We start from the raw sequence: 13,230 nt of genomic DNA, 5'->3' as shown, positions 1-13,230 counted from the left end.
GACAGAGAGAGACAGAGAGAGAATCCCAGGCAGGCTCCATGCTTTCTGCACAGAGCCCAATGCGGGGCTTGAACTCACAAACCATGAGCTCATGACCTGAGACTAAATCAAGAGTCAGATACTTAACTGACTGAGCCACCCAAGTGCCCCTGTCTGATCTCATTTTCAATTGAAAGATGAAGCAAGGTCCCAGTAGAGACAGGACAAGAGAACAAAATCTTAAGTTTATTGTCTGAAACCAGAGGAAAACCCTCAACATTTTTGTCTAAAATTTATTTAAACTGAGCAACAAAAAATTTATCCAATATTTTTCATCATCCCTGGCTCTGGTGCCTTCCTCTATGTGTCTCTCCTAACATAGTTCTGGATCTTTTCCAGGGCCAGGAAAGGTTAAATATAGATATGGTATCTTGGATCCATATTATCTCTTCCTCCTTTTCCACTACACCCAGTGTCTTTCCGTGAGTCAGCCTGGAGCAGAGTTCAGACAATAAACCAATGAAGCAATCTGCTTTGGACCCTGCCCTGCTCTGCCCCTCTTTAACCGTCACTTACATGCAGCACAGCTTCCTTCATACTGGTTTTTGCTTCCCATTACAGCCTAGTAGGCATATAGTTACAATGGCACCAATGACCTCTGGGTCACAGAGACGTAAAGTAACTTGCTCTGGACCACTCAGCTAGTAACAGGGATTTGGAACTCCCAGGTTGTATGGCTTTGGAATCTATTTTCTGACATTATATCTTCTTCCTAGCAGATTCTGGAAAACCTTTTTTTTCTTTTCTTTTCTTTCCTTTTTCTTTTTTTTTTTTTTTTTTTTCAAAATTAGAATTACGTTCAATATTGCTTTCTTTTTGACTGAGATATAATTCACATACCAGAGAACTCACCCTTTTAAAAAATTTGCTTTCACGTTTATTTAATTTTTGAGAGACAAAGAGAGACAGAGTGTGAGCAGCGGAGGGGCAGAGAGAGGGGGAGTCACAGAATCCAAAGCAGGCTCCAAGCTCTGAGCTGCCAGCACAGAGCCCGATGTGGGGTTCCAACTCACAAACCGTGAGATCATGACCTGAGCTGAAGTCTGACACTTAACCAACTGAGCCACCCGGGGCCCCAAGAACTCACCCTTTTTAAAGTGTATTATCAGTGGTTTTTATAGTCACAAAATCATACAACCATCACTGCTTTCTAATTTTAGAATATTTTCATCATCCCCTCCAAGAAATCTGTACCAATAGTAGTCACTCCCCAATGCCCACTCTCCCCAGCGCCTGGCAATCACCTATTTTCTGTCTCTGGATTTACCTATTTTGAACATTTCATACGAATTGAATCATACAATCTGTAGCTTTGTGTCTGGTTTCTTTCACTTAGCATGCATTTAAGATCATCCATTGTATTAATCAGAGTTCTCTAGAGAAACTGAACGAATAAGATATAAAGATGTAGATATATAGACAAATATATAGGAGGACATTTATTATGGGACTTAGCTCATGAGATTACAGAGGCCGAGAAGTCCCCCAACCTGCTGTCTGCAAGCTGGAAAATCAGGAAAGCTGGTAGTACAATTCAGTGTGAGGCTGAAGGCCTGAGAGCGGGGGACCATGGGCGTAAGTCCTAGAGCCCAAGGGCCGGAGAACCAGGAGTTCCGATGGTGGAGGGCAGGAGAAGATGGGTGTCCCATCTCAAGAGAGAGAAAATTCACCCTTCCTCCATCTTTTTGCTTTCCTCAAGCCCTCAGCAGGCTGGATAATGTCCACCCACACTGGCAAGGGCAGATCTCCTTTACTCAGTCCACTGATTCAAATGCTAATCTTTTCCAGAAACATCCTCACAGAGGCACCCAGAAATCATGTTTCCTCAACATCTGGGCATTCCTCAGCCCAGTCAAACTGACATATAAAACTAACCATCCTGGGGCACCTGGCTGGCTCAGTCAGTTAAGCGTCCAGCTTCGGCTCAGGTCATGATCTCACAGCTCATGAGTTCAGGCCCCACATCAGCTCCGTACTGACAGCTCGGAGCCTGGAGCCTGCTTCAGATTCTGCGTCTCCCTCTCTCTCTGCCCCTCCGCTGCTTGCTCTCTCTCTCTCTCTCTCTCAAAAATAAATAAAAACATTAAAATTTTTTTAAAAAAATTAACCATCCCATCCATGTTGTAGCATAAATCAGTACTTCATTCACTTTTATGGCTGAATAATGATTTTAGATCTTACATTTAGATCTTTGACCTATTTTGAGTTAATTTCTGCAAATGTTGTGAAGTAGGCAATCAATTTCATTCTTTTGCATGTTAATATCCAGTGCATCTGCACAATGAATTGTGTTGGCACTATATAGAAAGTCAAATGGCCCGGGCGGCTGGGTGGCTCAGTCGGTTGAGCATCCATCCAACTTTGGCTCTGGTCATGATCTCATGGTTCATGAGTTTGGGCCCCGCATCGGGCTCTGTGCTGACAGCTCAGAGCCTGGAACCTGCTTTGGATTCTGTGTCTCCCTCTCTCTCTGCCCGTCCCCCACATACACTGTGTCTTTCTGCCTCTCAAAAATAAAGAAAAATAATTAAAAAAAAATTTTTTTTAATAAAAAAGAAAATCAAATGGCCATAGGTATGAGTTTATTTCAGGACCCTCAATTCTGTTCCATTGGTCTATATGTCTATCTTTATGCCAATAGTACACAGTCTTAATTACTTAGTTTTAAAACTTAGTGAGTTTTTAGGGGCACCTGGGTGGCTCAGTTAGTTAAGCATCTGACTAGGGCTCAAGTCATGATCACACGGTTCGTGAACTCGAGCCCCGCGTGGGGCTCTGTGCTGACAGCTCGGAGCCTGGAGCTTGTTTTGGATTCTGTGTCTCCCTCTCTCTCTGCCCCTCCCGTTCATGCTCTGTCTCTCAAAAGTAAATAAACATTAAAAATTAAAAAAAAAAAAAAGTGAGTTTTTAAATCATTAGACATGACTCCTCCATCTTTGTTCTCTTTTTGACTGTTTTGGATATTTTAAGACACTTATGTTATGATGTGCATTTTAGAATCAGCTTGGCCATTTCTGTAAAAAAAATTGGGGTAGAGATTACATTGACTGTACAGATCAATTGAGAGGGTACTACCATCTTAACGATATTAAGTCTTCTTAGATCCTCTTTAATTTTTTCAATGATATTTTGTAGTTTTCAGTGTGCAAGTCTCATTTGTTGTTGATGATGACAAACAGTTCCATGGCCTCTAAAGGTTAAACCAGAATTTGTGTATGATTCGGCAATGTCACAGAATGCTCTGTCTCTGAGAAGATCCATTCTAGAACAGGTTGGACAATACATGCCTCCTAGAGGCTGGCCAAGCATGTTATTTATATATGGTACCATAGCATACTAAAAGGCCACTTCTGATCCTCCTCATGTTTGGATAAAGGCACACTATAGAGCACATTTTGTAGTTCTTAGCATCAGCACCCAGTTTATTTTCTTTGACGGGCCCGAGTTCATCTGATTCCTCACATTGCCATGAATTTGGTGGGACTCTGGTACCCAGAGTCACATCTCTAAATTCCTATCCATAAATGCTTCTTCAAATCAAACCTATAGAGAACACTGTTCCCTGGGCACCCAAAATGTTATCGATTGAGCTTAAATGAAAGGCGCAAAGGAGCAGTCCCTAATACCACTATTAAATCCTGTAACTCACATGTAAAACTATAAGGACCTCCATCTAGCACAGAGAGTTCTAGCCCAGTGTTCAACTCCTTTTGGTGAGTGACTTATCTCACATAGTTTTTGAATACCTATAAACCCACAACCTGCAACCTTGCTGATACTATCAAATCTTTATTGCCCATCTGTTTGTAGATAACGTAAGCTCATACTTTGGTTTTGAAGTCAGCTTGCCTCCATTCCATGGTCAGTGCTAACTCAGTGAATTAAAAATAATCAATTTCAATATCAGCCCAAGGAGAGCAGACTTGGAAAGATAAATGTGATGTGCTGAAGAAGTGATGTTTTACAGATAATTATAAAGTCACATTTGGCTTATTAATATTTCTTTCTTCCCAATCCTATAGAGTTGGTATATTTCTCAAAGTTATCTATCGATATATATAGATATGTATATATCGATAGATAGATAACTATCTATAGATCGTTATATAGATATAGTTATATAGATAGTTATATAGTTATACAGATATATATCTATCTATCGATAGATAGATAGATATAGTTATATAGATATATAGTTATATATAGTTATATAGTTATATAGATAGTTATATAGTTATATAGATATATATCTATATATATCGATAGATAGATTTTAAAGTTTATTCATTCTGAGAGAGAGAGAACATACAAGTGGGGGAGGGGCAGAGAGAGAAATGGAGAGCGAATCCCATGCAGGCTCCATTCTGTCTGTGCAGAGCCCGACACGAGGCTCGAACTGACAAACCATGAGATCATAACCTGAGCCAAAATCAAGAGTCAGACGCCTACCCGACTGAGCCACCCAGGTGCCCCATCTTCATTTAAAAAAAATTTTTTTTGATGTTTATTTATTTTTGAGACAGAGAGAGAGCGTGAGCAGGGGAGGGGCAGAGAGAGAGGGAGACAGAATCTGAAGCAGGCTCCAGGCTCCAAGCTGTCAGCACAGAGCCAGACGTGGGGCTCAAACCCACAAACCACGAGATCATGACCTGAGCTGAAGTCGGACGCTTAATCAAGTGAGTTAAGTGCCAGGTGCCCCATCTTCATTTTTATAATAGAAAACCAGTTCAGAATAATCCATGGCTACCTTAGCAACTCCATTATGTGGAAACTAAGGTCTGAGTGAAAAGGGGACTCGCCTAGGGTCAGAAGATAAATCAGAGACCTAATCGGATATGAAACCCCTTCATCATGAATCCATTATTAACTCATCCTAAGAGTGGAATGTGGGTGAGGACAAGGACAAGGACAAGGAGTGAAATCAAGGTCACTTGGTGGTAGCAGAGATGGCTGGGCTTCAAGAAGGGATGAAGATACAACAATCTCGACTCTCAATATCAAAAAGCCATTTTTTTTAATGTTTTTATTTATTTTTGAGACCGAGAGAGACAGAGCATGAGCAGGGGAGGGGCAGAGAGAGGAGGAGACACAGAATCTGAAGCAGGCTCCAGGCTCCAAGTTGTCAGCACAGAGCCCGACGCGGGGCTCGAACTCACGGAGTGTGAGATCATGACCTGAGCTGCAGTTGGACACTTAACCCACCGAGCCACCCAGGCGCCCCCCCAAAAGCCATTCTATTCCCATGCTGCAAATTAAGTAACCACTGCTGTTTCCTCTGGGCCATACTCGCTGCTACAGAAACAATGAAAACAGCAACCCTGCCTTCCATTGCTTATTCTGCCTGACAAGCACACTCTGAAATGCAACACGTGCTCCACCAATGCCACAGAATCCTAAACAACTGGAAGAGCCCTTTGAACTCAACAACAAAAAAAACCCCTCAGCTCCATAACTTATGGATGAGCAAACTCAGGCACAGTTTGAGGTATCTTCCAACAGCCAGTTAACACTCAGGCTAAGACTACTCTCATGTGTCTTGAATCTCCACCTAGTGCTCCTTCCCTACAATTTTCCACCGTTCATAAGGCTGGCTGGATATTTGATCCCCCTTTTTTCCAGTTGGGGTTTGGAGGGATGAGGGTAAGGAAAAAGATCCCAGTTTGTACAGTTCATAATGTGCATACGCTTTCATAGTTTCTTCTGCCTGCCAGGTCTTTGGGCTCTTTATGTGTCTGGACGAGCCTCTGGAAATCTCTACCCCATGCATGCCCCAAGTTGAAGACTCGAGACTTCCCATTCTGGCTGTGTTTTTAATTGTTGGCACTTCCGGGCTTTATGAATATTTTAGGGGATACTCTGCTTCTTTCTTCTTCCTCTGCCGGAATTCATTTTGATGCACACTTAATGATCAGCCCCCAGCAACGCTAAAGGAATCGGGCATGGAGACCTACGAGGAAGGACCACAGAGGTAGGACGCAGGACAGCTTCAGACCAGACTGGCTGGATTTGTGGAATCTGATTATGTATCTGATGGAAAACAAGGTAATGGAGGTAAATATTTGGCATTCTCTTACGCCTCCTCCTCCTTCCTTGAACCAGAAGCAAGCCTGTCACTTCTACTACTCAGATAAATCAAGTCCTTTCCTGCTGCTTTAGTCTCTAACTGGCCAGAAGGAGCACTAGATTGAGGCCTGGACTGAGCACTTAGGCAAGACAGCCACATCTGACGTAAGAGGGACTTTGGAGAAGTTGACCCAAAGGATACAAACCGGGGGTGGCTTGGATAGAGAGTTCTGTCAGAAAAGAAGAGCTTGGGATCAATTTCTCCAAACTCCAAATTATCGTCTTTGGCAGATGTTTTTCAACATTGAGTTGATAGCATAATATGAATAGAAAATAAATGGTGTCTCCTAGAGTTGTTCAACACAAAACTCTGCATTTACCCAACCAATACAGTGCATTTGGCTAAATCACTCAAAACTGATGAGACAATGGGGCACCTGAGTGGCTCAGTCGGTTGAGCGTCTGGCTTCAGCTAGGGTCATGATCTCACAGTCTGTGAGTTCGAGCCCTGCATTGGGCTCTGTGCTGACAGCTCGGAGCCTGGAGCCTGCTTCAGATTCTGTGTCTCCTCCTCTCTCTGCCCCTCCCCTGCTCATGCTCTGTCTCTCTCTCTCTGTGTCAAAAATAAACACTAAAAAAACAAAAACAAAAAAAAAAAACTGATGAGACACAAGCTAATAACTTGGAAGAGTTCTCTAGAAAGCTAATTGGTTTAAAATACGAGTATTATTTTGTGTATTATTGTGTATTTTGTGTAATTGTGTATTGTGTATTTTGTGTAAATGTAATTGTGTATTGTATATTTTGTGTAAATGTAATTGTGTATTGTGTATTGTGTATTTTGTGTAAATGTGTATTATTGAAATTTACCTATGGCCACAATGTACAGTTTGAAACATATTTTTTTTCCTTACCCTACAGCATCTGCTACAATTTGTTCTTAGTAGATTTCTGACAGAGCCTAGAATTATATACATGTCATAATTTTAATTTAGATCAGTATTCTGGAAATAGCACCATATTTCTATCTATTTTGTTACCTGCCAACATTGAAAACCACTGCTCTACAAATATATACCGATGGGGCAGTTTACTATGGCTGAGGCTATAACAGAAGGAAAATTAAAACAGGTTTCCTTTCTCATTTATAATTCTTGCCAGTAATTTAGTTCATAAAAATCTTAAAAGTGCAGGTTTGAAACATGCAATCACTGTCTTCAAGTTGATTTGATCATGGCCATTACTGAGAATTAGCTGTATTGACTTGATGGTTGGCTGAGTTGTGGGTGGCGACGATTCTTAGAAGTCGGGCCACAACAGAGACTGATGAGGGTTAAAGGAGGCATGAGCCTAGGGAGATCCTTCCGTTCCCTGAAAACTCACCCTTAGGAAATGGCGTTCACAACATGAGGCGGCAGGAATCTACACCGCCCAATTCAGCTGGCCTTGTAGACAGGAGAAAAGTAGTGAAGGCCACCTGAGCTGAGCGGGTAAGAGTACCTTCAGGAAAGGAGGCTGAAGTCAAGGGATGGATAGAAACCCCTGCACCCCATCCCCAGTTTCCTTTCTGGCCCAGAGGTGACCATCTCCCCAGCTGAATTCGAACCTGTCCCCTCATTATTATTCTGCTTCAGAAACTCAGAGATATTGTGAGAAATTCAAAAATAAAAGACTCATTTTGTTTTAAGCCTGGAAGACTCCCCGGAGGTTTCCCAGTCTACCTCAACCCTTCATTTGTTAAGAGAGGAAATAATAACAATAATAATAACGAAATAATAATAATAATGAAGGACACTGAAGTAAGTCCCTTGTTCTTTGCTTGCAAAAAGAGTGCAAGAGCTTAAACCAGATTTCAGGTCCCTGGACTCGGGACAGGACTCATTCCGGTCTACGCTGATGTCTGTGCAAGCAGCCACTTTTTTTTTTTTTTTTTTTTGGTATGTGTGTGCTCATTCCCTTCTACTTTCATTTTTCCCAGTTAGAAACCATGTCCAAGAGGTGATATGCTAATATAGAGCATTGAACCAGCTGACTCAGTGCTTCATTGGCTTGCTTATTATTATCTGCTTCTTCCCAAACAGTTGGTAGTTTCCTTGAGGGCATGGCAATTTCCTTCCTTAGGTCCTTCGTTAGTACAGCCCAGACGTAGGCACAGAGCAGTAGCCACATCTAAAGCCAGGGATGTGGTGGGGAATTGAGACCAGGGGAAGGACGAGAAGGGAGTGAGAGGGACACCTTCACAACAACAAGAATTTAAGGACCCCAGCTCCTTTCTGCATTGCTATGTCTCTTCTGCCTAAAGCAGCGTCCGCCCACATGTCAAAATTCATACGGCTGTTCGATAAATACACAGCTAAATTCACCTATAAAAATAACATTGGAGCTGAAAGAAATTATTTTTAAGTTTATTTATTTATTTATTTTGAGAGGCAAAGAGACTGAGCACAGAGCCCAGGGAGGGGCTTGAACCCACGAACTGTGAGATCATAGCCTGAGCTGAAACCAAGAGTCGGGACGCTTAACTGCCTGGAGCCACCTACGCGCCCCTAGAAAGACAATTTTATCAAAAAATAACCTATACAAATTAATTGGGTATAAAGAATTAAGCTGTAATGCTAAAAGTACAAGGGATGGGGAGTCGTTTTTAATAGTATTCGATAGAAGCATCATGCTACACAGGTTTCTGCTCAATGGGAACACATTTTTAGCTCTATCACTAGACAGGATGCTGGTTTTCTCTTATAAAAGGGATATAAAGTTCCTTGCTACACATAGCAAGCAAAACACTGATCCCTCAGAGTGAAAACAGGACAATAAACCCAATAAAGAAAACCCAGTTATTCAAAGCTCAGTGTGGCTGTCAGTGGCCCCTCAAACACATCTATGTCCAAATCTCCAGAACTATGAATATATTAGTTTCTTTTTTTTAATTTTTTAATGTTTATTTATTTTTGAGAGAGAGACAAAGAGTGAGTGGGGGAAAGGCAGAGCAAGATAGGGAGACACAGAATCTGAAACAGGCTCCAGGCTCTGAGCTGTCAGCACAGAGCCTGATGTGGGGCTCAAACTCGGGAACGGCAAGATCATGACCTGAGCCAAAGTCGGATGCTTAACCGACTGAGCCACCCAGGTGCCCCGAATATGTTAGTTTTTAATAGTGTTAGAATAGCAAAAGGAAATTAAGATTGCAGATGGAATTAACCCACTGACCTTAAAATGAGGAGATTATTCTAGATTAGCCCGTGAGTCTGATGTAATCATAAAGACCCTGAATATGGAAGAAAAAGGCACAAGTGTCACTGCCGGCAAATGAACTGTGAGAAACACTTGACGTGGCTTTGAAGATAGAGGAAGAGAGTCCTGAGCCAAGGAATGCAAGCAGTCTCTAGAAGCTGAAAAAAAGGCAAGCAAAGGGATTTTCTCCTAGAGCCTCCAGAAGGCATGCAAACCCCTTTTGGACTTCTGACTTCCAGAACTGTAAGAGAAAAACATGTGTTGGTTTAAGCCACCAAATGTGGGGTGATTTGTTACCGCAGCAATAGGAAACTAACACCCTCAGTTTAAAACAGAGCCGTAGTGGGGCGCCTGGGTGGCTCAGTCAGTTGAGCTTCAGACTTCGGCTCAGGTCCTGATCTCACAGTCTGTGAGTTCGAGCCCCGCATCGGGCTCTGTGCTGACAGCTCAGAGCCTGGAGCCTGCTTCAGATTCTGTGTCTCCCTCTCTCTCTGACCCTCCCCCATTCATGCTCTGTCTCTCTCTGTCTCAGAAATAAACATTAAAAAAATTAAAAAAAAAAAAATAAAACAGAGCCGTAGAATCACAAAACTCCCTATGTGACACTCAACTCACTCTGAGTATGTACATAATGAAAGAACAAGGAACTGTTACAGATCGAAGTGTGCACCCCAAAGTTCATACACTGAAGTCCTAGCTTCCAATACCGCAGATCGTGACCTTACTTGGAAATAGTCTTTAACAGAGGCAATAGAGACATAAAAGGAGGTCATTAAAGTGGGCACTAATCCAATATGACCAATGTCCTTTAAAAAGGGGGAAATTTGGAGACACCTGGGTGGCTCGGTTGAGCGTTGGTCTCTTGGTTTTGGCTCAGGTCATGATCTCACGGTTTGTGGGTTCAAGCCCTGCCTCGGGCTCTCCACTAACAGCACAGAGCCTGCTTGGGATTGTCTCTCTCCCTCTCTTTGTCTCAAAAGGTGGCTCGGAACCTTCTTGGGACTCTCTCTTTCTCCCTCTCTCTGCCCCTCCCCCACTTGCAATTACGCACACGTGCTCTCAAAATAAACATTATAAATACATAAATAAATAAAAAGAAAGAAATTTGAAGACAGACTCATATGCAGGGAGAATGCCATACCAACATAAAGACAGCCATCTACAAGCCAAAGAAAAGGGTCTGGAATAGATCCTTCCCTCCCAGCGCTCAGAGAGAAGCAACATGGCTGTTGATTTTAGACTTTCAGCCTCCAGAACTGTGAGACAATACATTTCTGTTGCTTAAGCCACTCGATTTGTGGCCATTTGTTAGAGCAGCCCTAGCAAGCTAATAGTGAAGGCACTAAAGAAAGAGTGTATGATTTTCACAGAAGCAACACAGGCGTGTGGTCCTAAAGCATTTTGTTTTATTGTGCTTCACAGAATATGTATTGCAGGTTGTTTTGTTTTGTTTTGTTGCAAATGACAGGTTTGTAGCAACTTTGCATTTTTTTTTCAAGAACACTTGTTCATTTCGTGTCTCTGGGTCACATTTTGGCTAATTCTCACAATATTTCAAACTTTTTTATTGTTATTGTATTCGTTACAGTGGTCTGCCATCAATGATTATGACTCTCTGGAAGCTCAGATGACAGCCTTTTTTAGAAAAAAAAAGTATTTGGGGGGGGCGCCTGGGTGGCTCACTCAGTTAAGTGTCCAACTTCAGCTCAGGTTGTGATTTCGCGGTTAAGTTCGAGCCCCGCGTCAGGTTCTGTGCTGACAGCTCAAAGCCTAGCACCTGCTTCAGATTCTGTGTCTCCCTCTCTCTCTGCCCCTCTCCTGCTCACACTCTGTCTCTGTCTCTCAAAAATAAATCAACATTTTGAAAGAAAGAAAGAAAGAAAGAAAGAAAGAAAGAATTTTTAATTAAGGTATACACATGGCTTTTGTAGGCATATTACACACTTAACGGGCTACAGTACAGACTAAACATAACATTTGTTTGCACTGGAAAACCAAAAATTTCATCTGACTCACTTCATTCCAATATTAATTCCACTTTAATGCAGTGGTCTGAAGGCAAACCCACAATATCTCCAAAGTATGTCCGTAGAGTTGACCCTTGAACAACACAGGGTTTAGCGACACCGGTCCCCTGTGCAGCAGAAAACAGGGGTAAAACTTCTGACTCCCCCAAAACTTAACTACTAATAGCCTACAGTCGACCTTACCAATAACATAAACAATTGAGCAACACTGTATGCATATGATATTTTGCATATCATACGTATTATACAGTGGATTCTTAGAATGAAGTCAGCTAAAGAAAAGAAAGCACCATTAAGAAAATCGTAAGGAAGAGAAAACACATTTACAGTACTGTACTGTACTTATTGAAAAAACCATGCATAAGTGGACCCACCTAACTTAAACCCGGGATGTTCAAGGATCAATGGTATCTCCCCGTGTCTCACTGAAAGACCCAGATGGCCCCTCGCTGAGTGTTAGGAGTACTGAGGAGGGTCAATCAGGTCGAAGTCACCATTTCCAGGTGCATTTCACTGTGTGTGTGAGCTGCACATTACAGGAGCTCTGGTGCTTGATTTCCACAACCACTGATGGTTCTCGCTAAGTAGCAAGAAGAAAGCTTGGTCTGAAATGTCTGAGAAACTCAGATGGCATGGGGATTCCTAACAGAAAGACGCCACAGTCACAGAAACCAAAGGGTCGCCTGGGTGGCTCGGTCAGTTAAGCGAGGGACTTCAGCTCAGATCACAATCTCAGGGTTGGTGAGTTCGAGCCCGGCGTTGGGCACTGTGCTGACAGCTCGGAGCCTGGACCCTGCTTCAGATTCTGTGTCTCCCCCTTTCTCTACCCCTTCCCTGCTCGTGCTCTGTGTCTCTCTGTCTCTCAATATAAATAAATGTTAAAAAATCTTTTTTCAAAAAAGAAATGAACGGGAAAAAGGAGACAAATGGGGATGACATTGACAGGTAGGTAGAAGGGAAAGAGACACAGAAAAAGAGAAGACAAATTCAGAAGAAAGCAAAAATCCGGTCAACACGGAACAGCATATCACATCGTACAATCATAAAAACCTAAAAGTCAAAATATCCACAAGATGTTCCTTCCAAAGAAATACAGGTTCGTTCACCTGGTGATCATTGCCCGTTCAGATAAAATTCGAACCGCCTCTCACAACCTTCCCACTCTTGGCCTTCTCCCCCCTTTCCCTCCCAAACGCCCAAGCTATCCACCTCCCACCACCCCTACCCCTGAACCCCAGTTCACTACCGTGTGTCTCCTCCGGCCACTCTGCTCTCAGATGGAACCGGCCCAGCCAGGGGGGTTAGAAAATGATCGGTTTGGATGTGACAAGGTGTGCCAGCCTCAAGGAAATGCTTTTCAGTCCCTCCTTCCCACTGTGGGGCGTGGCTGCCCGCAAAGGATGGAGTTGGGGCGGGCTCCCCACAAGGGGAAGTCTGAGGGCAACTGAGGTTTCCGGGACTCACCGTGCACCAGCCAGCAGGAAACCTCTGCCGAAGCTGTAAAAGCTGCACTTGCTGTTGGTCTGCTTACTGTGTTCCTCCTCTAGAGATCGCTACATGGTCCGTTGTGAAGGAGACGGCAGCCCAGGTAAAAAAAAAAAAAAAAAAAAGTCATGATAAAGCGCAACAGCGCCACCTCATGTCCGACCTCATAGCAGCAGCCTTCGTCGGTGCTCGCAATAGTCCGGATTCGAGGACAATTTGAGCTTGATGAGTCCTCTCCTGGGATAATCTCCACCTCAAGCCTTTGCTGGGAAATCGCGAAGGAATAAGTGGAAACAAAACTGTCATTAGTAGGTAATCGGTCATTAGCACATACTGTCTAAATACATTCTGGGCTCTCTTCTAGGGACGTAGCATAAACAGA

At 42.9% G+C, this 13,230-nt stretch overlaps 1 protein-coding gene across 2 annotated transcripts in view; it reads right to left on the bottom strand.

Moving 5' to 3' along the window:
• Nucleotides 1–12,890, bottom strand: part of STYK1 (serine/threonine/tyrosine kinase 1) — a 44,844-nt gene extending 31,954 nt beyond the window's left edge. The window contains exon 1 of one of the 2 annotated variants that reach the window (XM_058743670.1): nucleotides 12,828–12,890. The gene's annotated coding sequence lies outside the window, so the exon portion shown is untranslated. Of the gene's footprint in view, nucleotides 1–12,609; nucleotides 12,762–12,827 lie in introns of those variants that run through there. The other variant, XM_058743669.1, reaches the window with a different exon arrangement.
• Between the last annotated feature and the right edge of the window lie 340 nt (nucleotides 12,891–13,230).

This window comes from Neofelis nebulosa, chromosome 8 (genome assembly GCF_028018385.1).
Source record: "Neofelis nebulosa isolate mNeoNeb1 chromosome 8, mNeoNeb1.pri, whole genome shotgun sequence".
Taxonomy (NCBI): Eukaryota; Metazoa; Chordata; class Mammalia; order Carnivora; family Felidae; genus Neofelis; species Neofelis nebulosa.
This window is presented reverse-complemented; position numbering and strand designations above follow the sequence as displayed.